Here is a 17,942-nt window from a genome sequence, read left to right as displayed (position 1 = left end):
ACGACTAGTTTTGCATTCTTGCCACGCGCCTTGATAATAGCCCCAAGAACGAGGAATACCCGGTTCCCAGAGATGCTCTCAGCTAGTCCTGCGCTCCTGTATGCCAAGCTGGGCTCAACACCCTCCAAACACCTCAAATGCGAGGCATGTTTCACGTCACCTTTTTAAAAAGTAAATTCACATTTACGTATGTTAAATAAGGCAAACCAAAGCCACTCAGCACTCCACAAACATTTAACCCAGGTAAAAAGGGACAACCCACCAGCAGTCAGTTACGTTGGTTTGTGCACTGACTGCAAAAAGAAGTGGCAGAATAGCTCTGGCACCCATTTATTTCCTCCACTATTCAGATGCTGCCTCGGTGCTCAGCACTGAATCAATGCCTGAGCTCCACAGCAGATCTACTCGTCAAAAGGCACCAGGTGCAACTCGGAGAACATCTGACACTTCACTAGGTCTGATGATGATGCTCTCATACCAACACAGCAGGAGGGGTACAGAAATTTTGATTTTTGCATCAAGAACAAGCACCAACAACAGCACATTCCCCCTTCTCCTCTGAGTCACCTCACCTCAAAATGGCCATCACAGCTTCCACCAGGAACTGGACAGGCTAGGATAGAAGGCCAGACCTTCCTGCCTAGCAGCTGAGCATTAACTCGTTAAGACTTGCTAGCTTATTGCTTCAAACCACTTGCCTAAATTCTTATGAGAAACTTGTCATTTGAAGGCAAATCCTTGGGGGTTTTGTTTGTTTGTTTGTTTTTAAACTAACTGCAGAGGTGGAGAGACATGTCCGGGACAGCAAACTGGATCCTCACTTTAGCAAACAATTCAGCAGCTAGGTGTAAGCATCCTTGGGCAGGGTGGGCTAAACTCACTCTGTGACCCTCTGGGTTTAACCTCTCAACTCCATAAAGCGAATGGGAGAATTTTCCTCGCCCACAGCTACCTTTTGACAAGAGATCAAAACCAGAGCAATTTATTTTGATGATTCGGACTAGCCACCGGTGCCAAGTATTGTGGCAGGTAAAGAAGCAGCAACCATTTCTGAAGTTCAGTGACAAATAACAGAGGAGTTGCCGAGATTGATAGGGGGACAACTAGCCCTGGTTGGTGTGTCTCCAAACAAAACCAGTACTGGAAGTACTCAGTAGTGGCACAAATCCCTCGTCGCTACCTGCATATTTAAAAGCACTAATTAGCTGCTTGGGTTTGCTTGTAACATCAATGGTACCCAACAGTGGACAAAACCACAGGCTCCAGCTACCAGTGTCAGCCCCGGCAATGTTCTATCCAACAATGGGGAAAAGACAACACATACACACCGCCAGCACACGTCTTCCTTTCCTACTCCCATACAGCCTCTTTTCTGCACGGGGCAGGAATCTCAATATTTTACTTTAGGAGAAATAAAAGAAGGTAATTCCGCCTGCAAACAACAGCATTTTGTTTTGCTACTGCCACACTTCACTCCAAGAGGGCAATGTTGTCACAGGAGAGAATTACAAACAAACTGTCCCCTGCTCCGAACAACCCAAGAACAGAAGGTGGGGGACACACTTAAACACAGAAGGGAACCATTGCTTTAAAGGCTGAGTACATCTACACACAGTCGTTGGCTGTTCAGTCTCAAATACGCCAGCACGCACCTTCTGTGCAGGCGCCCTTACCAGCTTCCAGAGGAGGTGGCTACTCAGTGGACCTTGCAGGTTCAACCCACGCTTGGACACCAGGAAGGACAGGAGACCTTGTCACCATGACTCATCATCGCCCAAGGCTGAACTTCACAGATCACAGTTCCTTGATCTTCAACACCCGGTGACACATGGACTTGGGAGCACACCTTCCACCTGGATCAGCCGTGGTTTTACAACTGCATTTCTGCTCAGCTACTCAAGCAATGCAGAGTGCACCCTGGCTGGGGAAGCTGACACCTGATCCAGCGTAAAGCTTGCCAACACCAACTTAAACTACTGAAGTTCACGCTCGGTCAGTGCTGTCTCATGTAACTGCAATGTCTGACCAATAAAGAACAGGATTTGCTCAAGGGTGCTGGTACGATCAGCCTCTACCTCCAACGCAACCACTGGTGAGGAGAATATCAATTTCTGTTCCAGATGCATTCCAAAATCCTCCAAAACAAGACCTCTTGGAATAAGCACATAGGGATGGAGGAGAACACACACCCGCCCTCCCCTGGTAACCGCTTATAAAAATGGGAATACAACACACCGCAAAAAAACCCCACCATGGTGGAAAGCACAATGCTGGAGATGAAACTCTACACATTTACCTGAACTGCTATATGATGGTTGAGATGTTTATCCAACTTAGAGTCAGAAGTGAACTACCTATTATGGAAGTTGCTTCCGGCACTCGAGTTACACAAGGACTTGGCTAGCAGCGGTCACCACACGAGGGCAGGGAAGCCAGGCGTTGACCTGCGCAGACCTGCTGCCACTATTCATACTTGCAATTTGATAAAACCTGTCTTGTAATAGGGACCGTGAGTTCTTTCAGTGGGACTAAAAGAAAGCGTGAAGGGAAAAATAATAAATAATGCTTTTTGGATCTATTACCGTTCTGTGGTCTCCTTTTTAGTCAAGCCTAGGTATCACACGTGGAAAACGTGTCACACTTTTGTCTTTTCTGTGCCAGTGGACAAATGCTGTAACAGAGGAGAGATAACTAGATATCTGATTTCTGTCCAAGTTTAACAGTTCGGATTTTAACCTCACACATATCAAGGTTGTTTTAAACTGCACTGGAGAGTGCTCCCGGGAAGTCAACTGGCAGAATCTGTTCTGGAGTTAAAAGTTAATCCCTTCCCTGGGACATCCCTCCAGGTCACCAACTCTGACTGCCAGTGTTCTACAATCCCCACGTTAGTATTTTTGTTTTGAAGGGACAGCACCTCTGTGTTAGCTTGGAAGTTCTCAGGAAATTTATAGCATCAATGCTTAGAGGAAAAAGAAAAAACAGGTTAAGAGCAAACTATAGGGAAGGCAGTCTACTTGCAGCAGCAGGTAACAAGGCACCGCAGAGCTCTGTAAACCCCAGAACACATCCAGAGGATGCTCCATAATCAATTAAAGCTAAATCAAAGTGCCCAATGCTGTGAAAAGATATAACCTTGCTTTATTCAACTGACAGGTCTTTTGAATGACCCGACATCTCAGCACCTGAAGTCCACATGAAGCAGGACATGGTACACCGCATTTCCACGAAGCGGGACATGGTGGACCATATTTCCATACCTGGTTTCTAAACCTGAAACCTATTAGGTCCTTTCCTCCAAAGATGAAGACGTGTTTCAGAAACCTACACCAGATGGCACTGGTTTGTGACTGGGACCACTGCAGGTTTCTTACTGGAGGTTAAGGGGAAGCTTCCTTCCTACATGAAGCAGCTCCATTCAGGCCCACCACCAGCTCCAGTCCTGGGCACTAAGAGAAGACAAAACAGTGCCCACTGATGCTATGGCCAGCCACCACCTGGAGCAGCTCAACAGCAGCAGCCAACCCAAGTCAGTATCCTGCAATTTCTATTATTTTATTTTTTTAACTCTAGGGTCTGATTACACACCCAAATGCACTTCAGCTAAAACAGTAGTGTAGCAATCATCTCAACACAAGCTGTTTTTATTTAACTCCAAATGAGGTGTTTAAAATAGCAAGTCAGCTGTCCAAATATAGCATGGGTACACCGATGACAAGGGTTCAGAAATTTAAAGACCCAGAAGATCTGAAGCCAAGATATTTTTAATATCATTTCAGTATCAAAACATTACCAGTGGCATCACATACTACTCTCGGGAAAAACATGTTCCACATGCAAAGTTCACTTCCCTTGAAAGACTTCTGTTACATTGATCATATTGCACGGCACACGAGCTGTCTAAAAAGTAAGAGGAGAAAGGATAAAGCAGCAAAAGCAGAGAATCCCATGGAAGCTCCGATTTGGTTCATGACATCTGAAGCGGCACATGTTGATTCACAATGGAGGTTTCCAACCACACTGGGTTTTATGGGGAAGGAAGACGGGAGAATGGGGCAGAAGAAAGACTACAAGAAACTTAAGACTCCTGAGGACCAAAATTCTACTACCCAGAAGAGCTGAACAATGAGCTAGACAATACAGAGGGGTTTAAAAACAACCCTTGAGGGGTGCAGCTGCAAAACTACAAGAATAAGTCTTGGCACAGAAGTTCCACTCGTGACAGCTCCTGGCTACTGCTATGTGGAAAGCATGGGCAGTCTGCTGCTATTCCAGACAAAAAGTTCAAAATCTGTTTGAGACAGGAGGTTGTAGAGACTCCTGCATTACTTGCAGAAGAACTGTGCCCCTCTGGGACAAGGTCTATGCTTCTGCCTGATCAAGTAGTAGATGTCAGAGTGGTATTTGGTTCCCAACACCCTAGTACTGAACAGGGTCTGTCACCACTCTGCCACATAAATAATGTCTTCAGGTGCATTTAGGTTTGTAGCCATTTTGCTTTTGAACATCATTCTGCATTTTCGTAACATTGTGATATCACTTGTCACCTCAAAGCACTCCATTTATTACAAAAGGAGAAAATAATTAGAGTTACTTAGGAATTGCATCAGGAGATTAAAAAAAAAAAATTGTTCAAAATGGCCTGTATTAAACTAACTCTTAAAAACCTTGAGTGACTCGGGAACATGCAGTTCCCCATTTGAAATGGTCAAAGCAGGGGCAGGACAGCGAGCAGGATCTTTGTTTCCTATATTCAGTGCAAGAGTCCAAAAGCTTGCTCGTGAGGCTGTTCCGGGCACTGCAAAACACCACTCTGCAAAAGGTCAGGTTGATTAACTTCAGCAGCAGGAAGAACGGAACAGGGGTAGGTAGGGAGGTGCTAAAACGCTGCCCAAAACTGAAATAAATGCTTTAAAGGACTTCACAGAAGCTGAGACGAAAGCACGGCAGCTCCGCACCGCGTGCGGCACTACCTGCAGGCAGTCAACCCATAACGTATTACAATTCTTTTGTTCGTGCAAGTAGCAGATCTGAGTCCGCCCTTCGTCTGCCATTCAGCACATTCACAACTACCAGCACAAACTATGAATCACCACTAAGCCTACCCCAAGTAGCGCCTGTCACCAGCAAACTACCGGGGATTTAATTGCACAGCGTGGACCTAACACTTTTTCAGCAAACAAGCAAAAGGCACGACTTACAAGTAGGATTTCCTAATTTAGCTCAAGACGACCCCATAGCTGGTAGGGATGAACACACAGCTTCCAGCCTCAGGCCAGCACAAGCTGCTCTAAAATAAACTTGCCTGTCACCAGCCGAATGTCTGTAACAGCTTTAAAACCCCTGTACTAAGGGGACATGATTTTTTTTTTATCAAATTACACACCGATTGTTTACTGGCCTGCCAGAGGCAGGCAGTACCTGCAATCTTCTAAAGAGTCATTTAGGAAACACCCGGCAGGTGACGGCACAGAAGGCAGCAGAGGAGGGAATGCTCTGCAACACCCACAGGAGATCAGGCAATCTGAAAAACGAGAATCAAATCATCAGCTCCGCATTGCCGTTTCCTTTCAGTTTCCTTTCAACGCCACCAGCAGTGCAGGAAGGCTTGTTATACAGGCAGCTTCAAAACCCAACTGTGTCATTACTTCTTATAATCTCCCAACAGAGTGAGCCTCCCCGGGGACATGCAGCTCTCCTAAGACAAACTGACAGCTCTTTAATTTGTCTTTATGACATATTATGGAGATACAGAAACCTGAAGTTGTGCCACTCGGTTGAGTTCCTTCCAACTTCAGGCTGAAGCTCCCTGAACCTCCACTATCTACACATCTACCTGCAATGGACTTGTAGCTACTTTTGTCACTGTCCACATTTCTAATCGCCCTACCTGTTGGGTAGTAGGTACAAAACTCCTTCCGTAGCACAGTTCTGGTCCTTCAGCCGCAGCCATATGCTGCGGCATCTTCGCCCCCTCCCAGCAAATATCACCTTCGAACCTTCTGTCAGAAAGACACTGAAAGGCTCTACTTTCCTCTTCCAAGAAGTGGAATCTGGCTAAAAATTCTGAACAAATCATTGAATGCAACAAAAATTCAGTTTAATTATAATGTGGGTAAATGCCATACTTTGGAGCAGAGGAATCTGGCTTTAACATAAATCTTTTGCTTAGCAAAAGTAAATCTTTTACTCGGTTTTCCCTTGTCCAAGTCTGTCAAGCATTATTTATTATACTGGCAACAAATCACTTCTGTAGTTCTGCAAATTTACATGACATTTTGGAAACCACCGCAAGGCAGATCCCCTGGCCTGGTGAACACACCAATCTGAAAATGAAGACAAAGTACAAGGCAGTAATTCAAGGGAAGGAAGACAAGACGACAGGCACATTACTAGGTTATTATTTAAAGGAAAAGAAGTAGGTTTGGGAGTATTTCCAGCAGAGGGAGCAACACAGTTGGGAGAGAGGAGGACCCTGGCAGTAGGACAAGGACAGCTGCACAATCCACTTCACTTGGAAGGCGAATCCCACCTACAACCAGCAACAGCAACTCTCAGCTTTTTGGCATCCTTAGTCTCACATTTCTATCTCATGTGTCTTCAAAGTTGAGCGCCACCACTCACCACAAAAGGGATGCGGCAACAGGGAACCTACTCGCTTGCGAGCCTGGGTTAGATGCCTGAAGAAGGGATAAAGCAGCAAAGACAACCTGGGACCTGTTGTGCCAGCTCTGGCTTGAAGGAAGAGGGCCTCTAAAAGCTTCCTGAGCTTTCTAGACTCAACAGGCAAGAACGATCTTCATTGGGAAAAGAGTTACAGAAAAGTTAGACTGTCCAACCTTGTCATCAAGTGCTGCTGGGTTATTTGTTCAAACAGGGTCACATCCCATATACTCACTCACACCAACCAGTAACCAGGTCTTTCCACCTGGGAACGCAAATCAATCCCCATGTGTGCAAAAAAGGTCTACAAAACCTTAGAGGAGACCCGAAAAACAATTCAGAAAGAACAAACATGATAATGATGCTCAGCATAAAGACAGGGAAGGCTAAAGTTTAAAAATACATGGCTATGACTACAAAATATGGAAAGATCTTGTAAGAGAAGATTTACTGACTAGTAAGTCTAGCAGTAAGCCATTTAGAGTCCTATGGGGAATCTTTTAGAGATGTCCCCGATTACAGGATTTAATGTAAACGTAGGATTTCTCTTCTCAGCAGCAGTTTATAGTAAAAGACATTATCCCCTTTCTCAGTGTTTATACTTCTCAGTTCATGTACCCAGTCTTCTGGGTATAGCAGTTCTAGGAAAATCAGTTGCTTAATAGAAAGGACAAGACAAGCATCTGCTCCAAGTGCAATGTCCCAACAGCACAGATTATTACAGGGCACCCCCTCTCCGCCCCCCATTTTCTTACAGCAAGACAGCTGATTAGAAGCAATACTGTCCTATCTCTGCCTAAGAATTTGAGAAAAGCTTGATAGAGAGCAGTGCTCTAGCACCAGATGGCACTGTTACCTGAAAAAACCCACAGGAGACTGCGGTTAAAGACACAGGAGAAGGTTGGGAGCAGTAAGCAGAGAAGCAGACAACATTTTGCCTACACATCAGCCAACACTTCTCACAAACAGGCTGTCTCAACACTCCCTCGGTAAAGCCTCATCTGAAACACAGGTCAGAGCTGGCAATCCCCACCAAGAAAACAGCTGTTGAGGAGCACAGCACCTCTACAGACACTCAAGCCCAGCTTGTTGAGAGATGCCCGGTTCAAACAGGACCTAAGGGGATGGCTGTGGAAACCCTGGTGAACACCTGACCATCCAGGGTGAAAGCAATTGTTGTGCTGGTCTTTTTGGCAGTATCTAACAAGGTCTAAGTGAGATGCATTCGAGTGGTAGAAGAGACTCCCCTAAGGAGCAGCTCACCTTGATACTAACACCAACCGGTGTGGACAGGGAGAGAGTAGAAGCCCATTTCAGCCACCATTCCTGGGATTCCCAACAGCCCGCTGCTTTAGCTTGCCAGTTAAGCTGTGTTCTTCCTTGTGTGCACAAAGAGCCTGTCCAGTAGCTCTTTCATTTACCTGAAGCAAAAGGATTCCCCAGATTGTTGCCTTGGGAAGGAGAGGGCAGTCATTATGCAACAGGTTTTCCACCTTCTTGCCGGACCGTGCTGGGGTTGCCATCTGTAGAATGAGTCACTCACCACTCTGAGTGGCATTTGGGGCACACTGCCAGGCCTGGAGGAGAGAGTGGGGCTGCTCGAACCTCCATCTGCCTTTCCAGAGGAAGAAAAGGATACTGCAAGGAAATCTGTGTGACTATTGCTGACCAATTAACTCCTGAGGCACAACAAGTGCACCGCACCTTTCCACATCTTTGGGAGTGGGAATAAAGAGTATATCCATGAGATATATTCCTTTGTTCCATTCCTGGAATAAAGCAGGGAGGGCTCTTCTGCTAAGCCAAAAACTGGACTCTGCTGGGCTGGCGGTAACTGTGTGAGGGAAGGAAGCATCCCCTCTCCCCTTGCAATCTGGTCAGCAGTGTGCAGGAGGAACTCATTATTCGCCCGCAGCAAAAATCCACCTTGCAAAAATTGCCAGGGAACAACAAGAGAGAGACATATCAACAAAAAAATCACCGTGTCTGCTTTCCAGCTGGTTAGCTCATATGCTGCTGCTGCGAATACAACCCAGCCATTTAAATTAGCTTCTAATTGTTCACAATTATTCAGAGACAGCAAAACCTGCAAGCAGCTTTAAGGCGACAGGCAAGCAGGAGAGAAAGGATGGTTTAAGATGCCTTAACAAGATTCATATATTCGTGCTTTGCGAGTCTCACAGCCTGCAGTCTCCAGCGATGCCTCTCTAACAGCCCTCCCCAGATGCGTGCTTTGCATTGCAGAGGAAGATAACCCATGGGTGTTTCTACACTCCAGGCTTCTACTCCTTCTCGCTCCAGTTTTTGGACCGGTTCAAAAATTAAACCAATAATATTTTGGTCTACCCGAGTCCTTCACAGTCTCTGCACACACAGGCAGTTTGAGCAACACTATTTATAAAGCTGCTTAAAATTCTGGACACAGCCGGAGCTCTTTGATAGGATGTCAGCCAAGCGACACCCGAACGTAGGAGGTTGACACAGGTTGGTTAGTGTAATACAACCCACTCTTCTTTCCCTTTCTTTCACCCAGAGCCTCCACTACCACCCGCACAGGAGTCCCTTCCCCCAAACACAGACAGTAACGTTCCACAATTGCTGCAATTTTCTCTCCTAGGAGAGCGGGAAGGTATTAGCCTATTATCCTTAAATCCCTAGCACGTCAGTTTTGGTTCACACATGAGACCCAATGCAAGTCCAGCCTGCAGGTCAAATCGCTTTAGGGGACTGAATCCAGACATACCTTAACGATGAGACTGCCTCATTCAGCCATGTTTGGACCCAGAGCTACAGCACTGCCACAAAGCCAAAATGCTCATCTATATTTTAGAAACCATAGCAAATTTAATAAACTTAAGCGGGATTATTTTATCAAGTACAGAATCTCCTAGAGGAGACAAATTAACACCGAAAAGCGATGTATAAATAGCTCTAGCTAAAAGAATGGCATATGCTGTGTCATGCTACACACCCAAGTCAGTCCCGGGCAGCGAGCGCATGGGGCTGACCGGTCTCTCTTGTAGCTTCGCCGAGTTTCGTGCCTGCTCTGAAATGAGAGCATCCCCCTGGAGAAATATTCCTGGTTGATCTCACATGCAGAACACACTCCCCAAACACACTGCAGTGCCGTAGCGCTCTGCTCCATGAGGAATGCTGCACGGGCAGACGGGCTGTCTGAAGCCCGAGAAGAGGCAGAGCAGTGGATTCAATGAAGCGGATCAGGACCTCAGCAAATTTGCTAGCTTAGCTGGGAAATACAGGATGCTCAGGCTGGAGAGGAGGGCAGCTTCCATGGTGTGCTCGGGAGAAACTGCAATTTAGCTCAGAAGGAAACCAGCATCACTGCCTCCTCATCAGGGCACAGCCAGGGCAGGGGTCTAGGGGCATCTCTGCAGTCCCTCCTTGCACAGAGGGAAGGCAGGCGCTCTTTTAAGAGGTACAATGGCTAACGCTAGCTGCAAGACATAACAAGCATTCTGCAAAGGCTTCCTGTTAAATAACATACCCTCTAAACCAGCTGTATCCCCAGTTACATCAGACACTGGTTTAAAAAATAAAAATCAAAGCCTTTACAACTAGTTCAAGCAACCTCTGGAATGCTACAGAGAATCCACCCAAAATTCAGTGACAGCGTGGGTACCCCGTGCATGCATTTATTTCTGATAAACAGCAAAGCCACTCCCCCAGCTCACACTGCAGACGAGAGTGTGTGAATGCTACTGGGACAATGCAGCACAATTGCATCACTGCCCAAAAAACCTCAGCTGCATTTTCTATTCACTGAAAGAGTTTCAATTATCCCCCCCATACATAAACACTGTATTGGCCATTACAAAAAGAAGGAACAGCCCCCAGTGAATCCATACACCAGGCTACAGAAGCTCAGTTATTTAACGACCGAATTTCTGCAACCCCTGCACTGTTACATGCCTTTTTATTCGAGGGGTGAGTTCACCACTCGCGGAATGGTTGGGGGAAGACTAACACAGCTCCCAGCCAGCGCAGGTTTAATTCACTGCCTCCTGTGTGTGCATCCTGTAATACAAAAGCTACCAGCCTTCAATTCCTTTCAATCACTCCTAGAAAATCTCACCAGGGCTGGTGACAGCAATGATGCAATGGGGACAGAAGTGTAAAAGCCCTTTACACTTACATTAAGTCAGACTTAATACTCCTGCAGCAAAGCATTGTTTCACCCCCCTTACACAGGTAAGTCTAGCGGACTGACTTTTTCTTCCTTACCATCTCAACCAGAGCACAAAGAAAGCTTTCAACATCATATTTAAAACCCATCAATGCGATCATACAACACTACTATATCATTCTTCCCTTCAGATGTTTTCTAGGCTGACTTCTAAACCATTTATCATAAGCTCTCCAGACTTGTGCCGGTCACCTAAGACAACACAGCATTTGCCCAGCAGAACATCCAACATCTGCATGGAAACACTGCTCTCCTCTCTGCATTACTCCACAGGTATCCATTCAGTTATTCAGCAGCACATTTGATGTGCTAACAATTCAAGATTATAGCTCGGGGAGTCTTCTTTTCTTGCCCTGTCCCTTCCTTTGCAACCTAACAACCAAAAAGCACACATGTAGATGGCTCACAGAAGTCACTGAGCCGCTGGTACAAGTAAACACAGCAATGGTATAGAAACCAGAGGAGCAATAAAGCCAGATGTTCCCTGGTTTTGCATGAAGTACACAGAGGGAGGGTGAGAATGGAAACTCCACACAGGTTTTAAGGGCAAAATTCTTTATATCTGCATTAATCCTTGCCAGCCTGGTTTTCCTCTGGACATCGCATACAGACAACAGTAAACTTGCAGGAGCACATTTTTATGCTCCTCAAGGCCACACGTGCTCTACAGCACACCACAGTGCAACAGCTGTACAGCAATCACAAATTACTGGGGGGGAAAAAAAAAAAAACCCAAACACTTCCCAAGATGCTCAAATCCAGTTTTCAAGAATAGCTTAGGTGTTTGGGAGACCCAGTATCAGAAGAGCCCCCAGTGGAGTAACACCCTTCCAGGCCAACCAGGAAGCCATGAAAACCTTCAATTTTTACCGAGAGGAGAGTCTCAGAGAAACCTGGAACTGCCCCTTCACTAAAAACATTTCTAAAAGGTCACTTCTTACAGGCAAGCAAGGGGAGACTGGCTGTTAACAGAACTCACCTCAGAGCTGACTATCTTCCCATAAATGTCAAAGACTAAAGGCTTAGAATTTTCCTAACTGGGGTTTAAAACTGTTTTAAGGACTGCTTTGCTGCATCCCTCACCTCTGCATATAGATGAGCAGGCTGCTCCTAGCAGGTTTTTTAAAATGCCTTCTCTGAACTTGTACACCTTCAGCAGGAACACGGGCACATGTTTCTACTCTCTTCCTGGCCTAATATGACAAACATCAGATAGTAACATCACCTGCAAGATATTTCAGTGCAGATCTGGCTGGAAAAGATGCTAAAACGGCATTGGGGGATGTCACTTTTGACTCAGCAGCTCTGTCAAATATTGCACACTTATAAAGTGCATTTATCCCCCTCCTATCCCTCCCACCCCTCCTTCAGACCTGCCAGCTCAGCCTAAGGTCTGAGACGAGCTGAGGTCTTTCTCCTTAAGCATCTTCACTGCCTCCATGGATCTCTCTCAGGTGTAACCTGACTGGATGTGAGTAGTTCTGCTGAGGATGCCCTTAGAGGAATAAGCGCTCACTCCAGACATGAGCAAAAAGCAGTAAAAGCCTGTTTGCCTGAAGTCAGCAGTTCTGTCTCCAAAAAGACACACAGCTAGTCAGGGCGAGGCTTTTCTCCTCCCCCCCCCTTAAAAAAAGGATTTGCCTTTCAGAGCATGTTGTGGAAAGGCACTAGATTCCCAGCACAGATGCAATACCCTGTCTTGCATTGTACCTGTGCGAACAGCCTCTTGGGTATATCAAGAAGAAAAAATACTAAGGACAAACGATGCAGCTAATCAACTACAAAGCCACTGATCCCTGTCCCTACAGTGGCATGACTCCAAATGTACGCTCTGTACACATGGATGCCTTCACATCTACACATCAAAGAATAAAAACAGTCTGGTGAACAACTAATCGACAGCCCCGTCTGTAAAATACATTTTACCTTCTTAAACCAAGCCGGTTATCCTTGACAGGGAGCCCCATATTTCCTGGAACTGTAATTCACTTGATGCCTGCTTCCCAAAATGACCTTTTTTGAGGATATATTGCTATGCACATGTACAGTAGGAAAGTGCATGTTTTGCTTTAACACCAGACTCTTCTGTTATGTGCCATATACATAACATGTTCTTTGCTTTAATGACTTCAGTTATAATAGAGAGATTTCAGCCCGTCACAACCCCAGTGAAACACTGAGCCATAAAGACAGTTAGAGTAGGTTGGCAAACACTGTAAAAGTACCCTCACAAGATGATTTAGAGCGCTCTGCTCCCCTGATAGCAGGAGCTGTGCTCTACCTCCTCCTCCTCCCTGCTTCCAGCAAAAGGGAGGTTAACTGAACTCTGCCTCTATGGAGCACAGCCAAAAGGCTGTGCCAGGACTGTCCTGCAAACCCCTGAAAGGGGGACAAAGCTGCAGGCCCATGGCTGAGGAAAGTAATGACTGGACAGCAGATTTCAGAGTCACTGAAAAGCCACGTGGCATGAACTGAACAGCATTAGCACGGCTGTAAGCAGAACCGCTCCGAGGTGCTGAGCCCCAGCCTTGTTCCGGGAAGGGTTCGAGGGTTGATAAGCCTCAGGCTGCCTTATATGGCCTGTCCTTCCCAATTAAACATACAAACTAGGTTCTTCCTTAAAACTGCCCCTACTCATTAATTGCCACTGTATACTCCTCAGGTTTGGCAGGCTCCCAAATAGCACGTGTAATCTCCAGCAGCAACTCAAACCAAGTCAGACCAACCCCTACCAGGACGCTCCTACGCTTACAACAGTGATTTTTACTTGAAAAAGATTCCCCAGCTTTGTAGGCTATGCATATGCAAAGCTACCGTGTCATCAGCCACTGAAACACAGCTAACACAGGGGCTGAACATGGTAGCTATGAAAGATCAGGTGTGCCATTAAATGGTAGACAGTAATAAGCCAAGAACACGGCACTTTGCCATTTGAAGGTGTACACTCTGCGTATACGCATATACCCAAGGACTCAAGATACTGTCAAGATTAAACAGTAGGTTGAAAATACAGAGAACGCAGCAACAGGGATACTTTTGCTATGAATATGAAATGACACACTGCTCTTACCACAAACTAAAAAAATCCAGAAAGCACCTGATGCAGCAGAACCCTGTAGGGAAAGGTCCTCAACCATGAACATCTGCGTAATATAACCGCCAGCGTTAGACTCCCTGCCGACAGGCATTCGTTGTCTTTCTGTCAGATTTTTTTTTTGATACACCCCTTATCAGGTGTGCGTTAGGAGGTCTCCTGCACGTTACAACATGCACCTTTGCAACAGATTTAAGCAATGAACACAGAGCACCCCCTTCTCCGCACAGAGCCAGCTTCCATCCCACTTAATTCATCTGTCCGGATTAATTTCTCATCACCCCGGAGCTACGTGCCTGGCTCAGACTGCCATATATGCAACATTACCTTTATCCTATCAGGCACTTAACGGTGCCTCACACCTCGCTGCTTTCCTCCTTCACCCTTGCCTTGGGCACTGAAGGCTGAGAATGCCGATTTGGATGGAGAAAACACAGCGGCCAGGAGGAGACACTGGTCAGGATGCCAGCCCTAAAGCCTTAAGAATCACCTGTGCCATGGCATTTAGTAGGACTGAAGCTGCTACCTAATTAGGTTTGCTTAATGAGTGATATTAAACAGTGTATATGTAAGAACAGGTTTTCCATTAGTGTGAGGACCTCACTGGATTCTCTAGGTGAAATGCTGCCATTACAATGGAGTCTTTTTTCATTTTATATACTTAACCATGACCTACATTCCTTTGCTCGAAGGAGGCCCATCTCCAGAGGGACTGTGCCTGTTTAATCAGCTCCAGCATTTTTTCAGACTTCAGCAGGGATGGATGGAGCAGCCTCACGTCTCTTCAGATAACACACAGCTTACAGAAGCTCCAGGAGAGAGTGGTAGAAAAGCCATCAAGTTCAAATAAGGGCAGGCAGTATCTGCAGCCTGATCTGACCAGCACCCTCTGCTCCAGAGCCTACTGGGGTCAAGGAACACCAAAGCCTCCACGTGCCCCAACGAGCCTGGCCGGCTGCTTTACCTTGTTGTGCAAGGGGTTGTCTCCTGGTGAAACTGCCATCAAGATCAGGTTTGAGGAGGAAGACAAAACCAGGAGAAGTCTTTGGGGTGGTCAGCAACCTCAACTCTTGTCTCCAGAGAAAATGTGCCTACAAGCCATTAGTCAAGAGAACGTATAGACAAGCAGACTCACTGGCTGCAACAGAAAACGGGAGCAGCAACTCGCGTGTAATGGTTACACCTTATCCTTGTTTCCCCGAAAGCTTCTCCCATGTTGACAGCAGTCATTTCAAACTGCTTCCAGGATACAGCCTCTCCCCTCTACTAATGCAGAGCCAGCTAAAAACTAACACCCTAAAAACACCTCCCGCCCCCTAAACCAGAAAGGAACCACAGAAGGCTCAGAAGAGAAGGAATTCCTGCAAAGCTGCTCTGGGGAAGTGTGTGCAGGGAGCCACGCTCATCCCTCAGGGCAGGAGCCTGTGCTGCTCAGGGTTCCCCCAGGCACACCAGGACACGGCCACAGCCTGCCCACGGGGCATCTGGCTACGGGGACAACAGCCCAGGGGGTCGGGGCTGCAGCAGGAACTGAGGAGGGCTAGAAAAAGCAGTGACAGGATAACACACCTCACTGCCACAGCCTTTGGAAAACACTCAGTGATTTGATCAAACACATTCTCCCTATCAGGAATTGTTTCAGATTTACACTGTTTTTCAATCCTGTATTAATTTCAGAGATTTATAAAAACTCAACAGGTTTTACAAGCTAACCCACATCATTTTTCTGCCCTCTCCATCACCACCAGCTATAAAGATCCCCGATACCTCCGAAGGCTGTTAGCTTTGCTGACGCAGAACGGGATACGCCCAACACTGCAAAGCTCAACAATACTGACAGCAGTAAAAATAACTCCTGCTTTGGTATACTAAGCAGTTAAGATCAGGAGGTTCAGAGAATGTGCATACAATAAGCTGTCAGAAAATGACAAGGATTATGTTGCACAGAAATAGGTCTGAGATTTAAACAGGTATGAGATCACCAGGGGCGTGGTAAGAAAGCCATCGATGAAAGAAAAAAAAACCCCACGATTTTCCCTTTTGTTCACATCATCCCAAACAGAACAAACTAGGGAGAGATCAGGCTTAAAGTTCCCTCCAACTGGAAGGAAACAAGCACGCCCTCTCCTTTGTTCGGGTATAAACTCCTTTCCTTCACAAGCACGGCTCTACTGAGACGCAGGCTGGGGGATACTGGTGAAAAGGGCCTTGCTGACGCCAAGCCAGCAGTCAGGGCAGGTCTGGCAGCCGGATCGCATCCAGATCTGGGCTACCTACCGCAGGACAGACCCGAGCAGGACCCACCACCACCACGGGCACCGTTCCTACCACATCCTACTCCCTCGCTGCAGCACCGGCACCTCTCAAGATCCTGGTGCCGTTCAGCATCGCATCTTCTCTCAAACTTTTCCATCCCACATGCCAGACTTGGGGAAATGAAATGAAGATGCCAAACTCAGCTGTGTGCAGGCACGCATTCTCACACCGTACTCCACCAGAGCATGGCAGCCTCAGCAAGGAGGCAAGGGATGAAGAGGTGAAGTTTGCTCATCTTCCTCCCTCTCCTCACACAGCCCTTTGCAGAACTGTCATTTCCCTTGCCATTTTTAAGTGTTTTGTTTTCAAATCTCAGCCAGAGCAGCATAACCTGGGAGTACAACACCATTAACTAACCACTTCTGGCCTGGAGCCCAAGCAACTGGAGGAGGCAGGACAAGCAGATTCTCCAAAGGCTTCAAGCCCTGAGGGGCTGCCTGCCCACAGAGCTGTTACTCTCTACACAACAAGAAATAGCCAATCTCACTGAAAATCCATTCAGAAGACTTTATGGAGCCTGTTGTATGACATCCTCGAGGGCCACTGGATACACTAAGCATGCCGTAAACCGATCCCATCGCTTTACTTTTGTCAGCATTCAGACTTCAAAACAAGATAAAGTTACTTTTCACAATTACCTAAAAATATGAAGAGCCCATAGCAGAACACTTACCTGTTTTAGAAGCAAAGTTTAACCCCAGATTTTAAGGGAAACTTAAGCCAAGATTTATATTTAAGCTGAAATGTACCAAGAAGGGTGTCCCCTTCTGTGTACCGCATCCGCAGTAATGCAAACCGTTTGTGGCAGAGTCCCAGCAGAAATACAAGTCACCTCTGAAACCATCTCCTGCCTGCAAGGGTTGCACTGATGGATTGTTTGTATTGAAGTACTGCAATAATTAGTAAATTATAAATTGAATAGCAGGCAACCATACAGTTCTCCTATCAGAAATCTGCAATTTCAACCCAAGGGAGGGGTAGATGCCACCTTTCTGGGTGAAATGATTTAAAGGAAACTCCAACTCTTACCACCCCGATTTCTGCACCCCTCAGGATGAAGCCGCCACCTATATTCTTACCACACTTGCATCTTCCATGAACAAAGCATACATGTCGTTTCAGCCCCAAATTCTGAGTTCTTCCTAGCTTTCAGTCAGGACAGCAACCTAGGCTGAGATGGTAACACAAACATGGAATTACTGAAAACCATTTACACTGCAGCGTGGTACATGCTTATCCATCAGTGCTTGAGTCTTCTGCCACAGCCACGTTCCAGAACCTTTCCAGGGTGATATTGTCCCCACAATCACATCACCCGCAGGCGTCAGCACTAAGCCTGCTTGACAGTCACAAGCAGGGCAACACAGAGATAACTTCCACAGGCTTTGGGTGTTGGAGATTTTTACCAATCCTTTACTAGCTCACTTAATAAAGCAATAATGGTAACTGTAAAGAGGCACTCACCAGTCAAGTGCTCCATCCAGCCACCTGAAGCCTCTAAGCACCTCAGTGTTAAAGCACTTAAATGTCACACACCTCTTGAACAGGAACAGCCCAAAGATCAGAAGTTGTTTTAAAAGTCAAAGCCTATAATTCAGAAGTCCCAGCTCTTTCAATCTAGCAAAGATGATTTTGATACAGTAGCTTAAAAAAAAAAAAAAAGAT

General features: G+C 46.3%; 1 protein-coding gene across 2 annotated transcripts in view; it reads right to left on the bottom strand.

The window, feature by feature from the left end:
* UBE2O (ubiquitin conjugating enzyme E2 O) overlaps positions 1-17,942 on the bottom strand; it is a gene marked incomplete at its 5' end in the record, with an annotated part of 66,828 nt that overhangs the window by 33,671 nt on the left and 15,215 nt on the right. The window contains one exon of one of the 2 annotated variants that reach the window (XM_082492079.1): positions 1,674-1,835. The exons of the other annotated variant lie outside the window; for it this stretch is intronic. Of the gene's footprint in view, positions 1-1,673; positions 1,836-17,942 lie in introns of those variants that run through there. 2 annotated transcript variants of the gene reach the window in all.

The sequence above is a fragment of the Vanellus vanellus genome (assembly GCF_965231255.1).
Source record: "Vanellus vanellus genome assembly, chromosome: 17".
Taxonomy (NCBI): Eukaryota; Metazoa; Chordata; class Aves; order Charadriiformes; family Charadriidae; genus Vanellus; species Vanellus vanellus.
The sequence above is the reverse complement of the archived record's forward strand: the minus strand, read 5'-3'. Positions and strand labels throughout refer to the sequence as shown.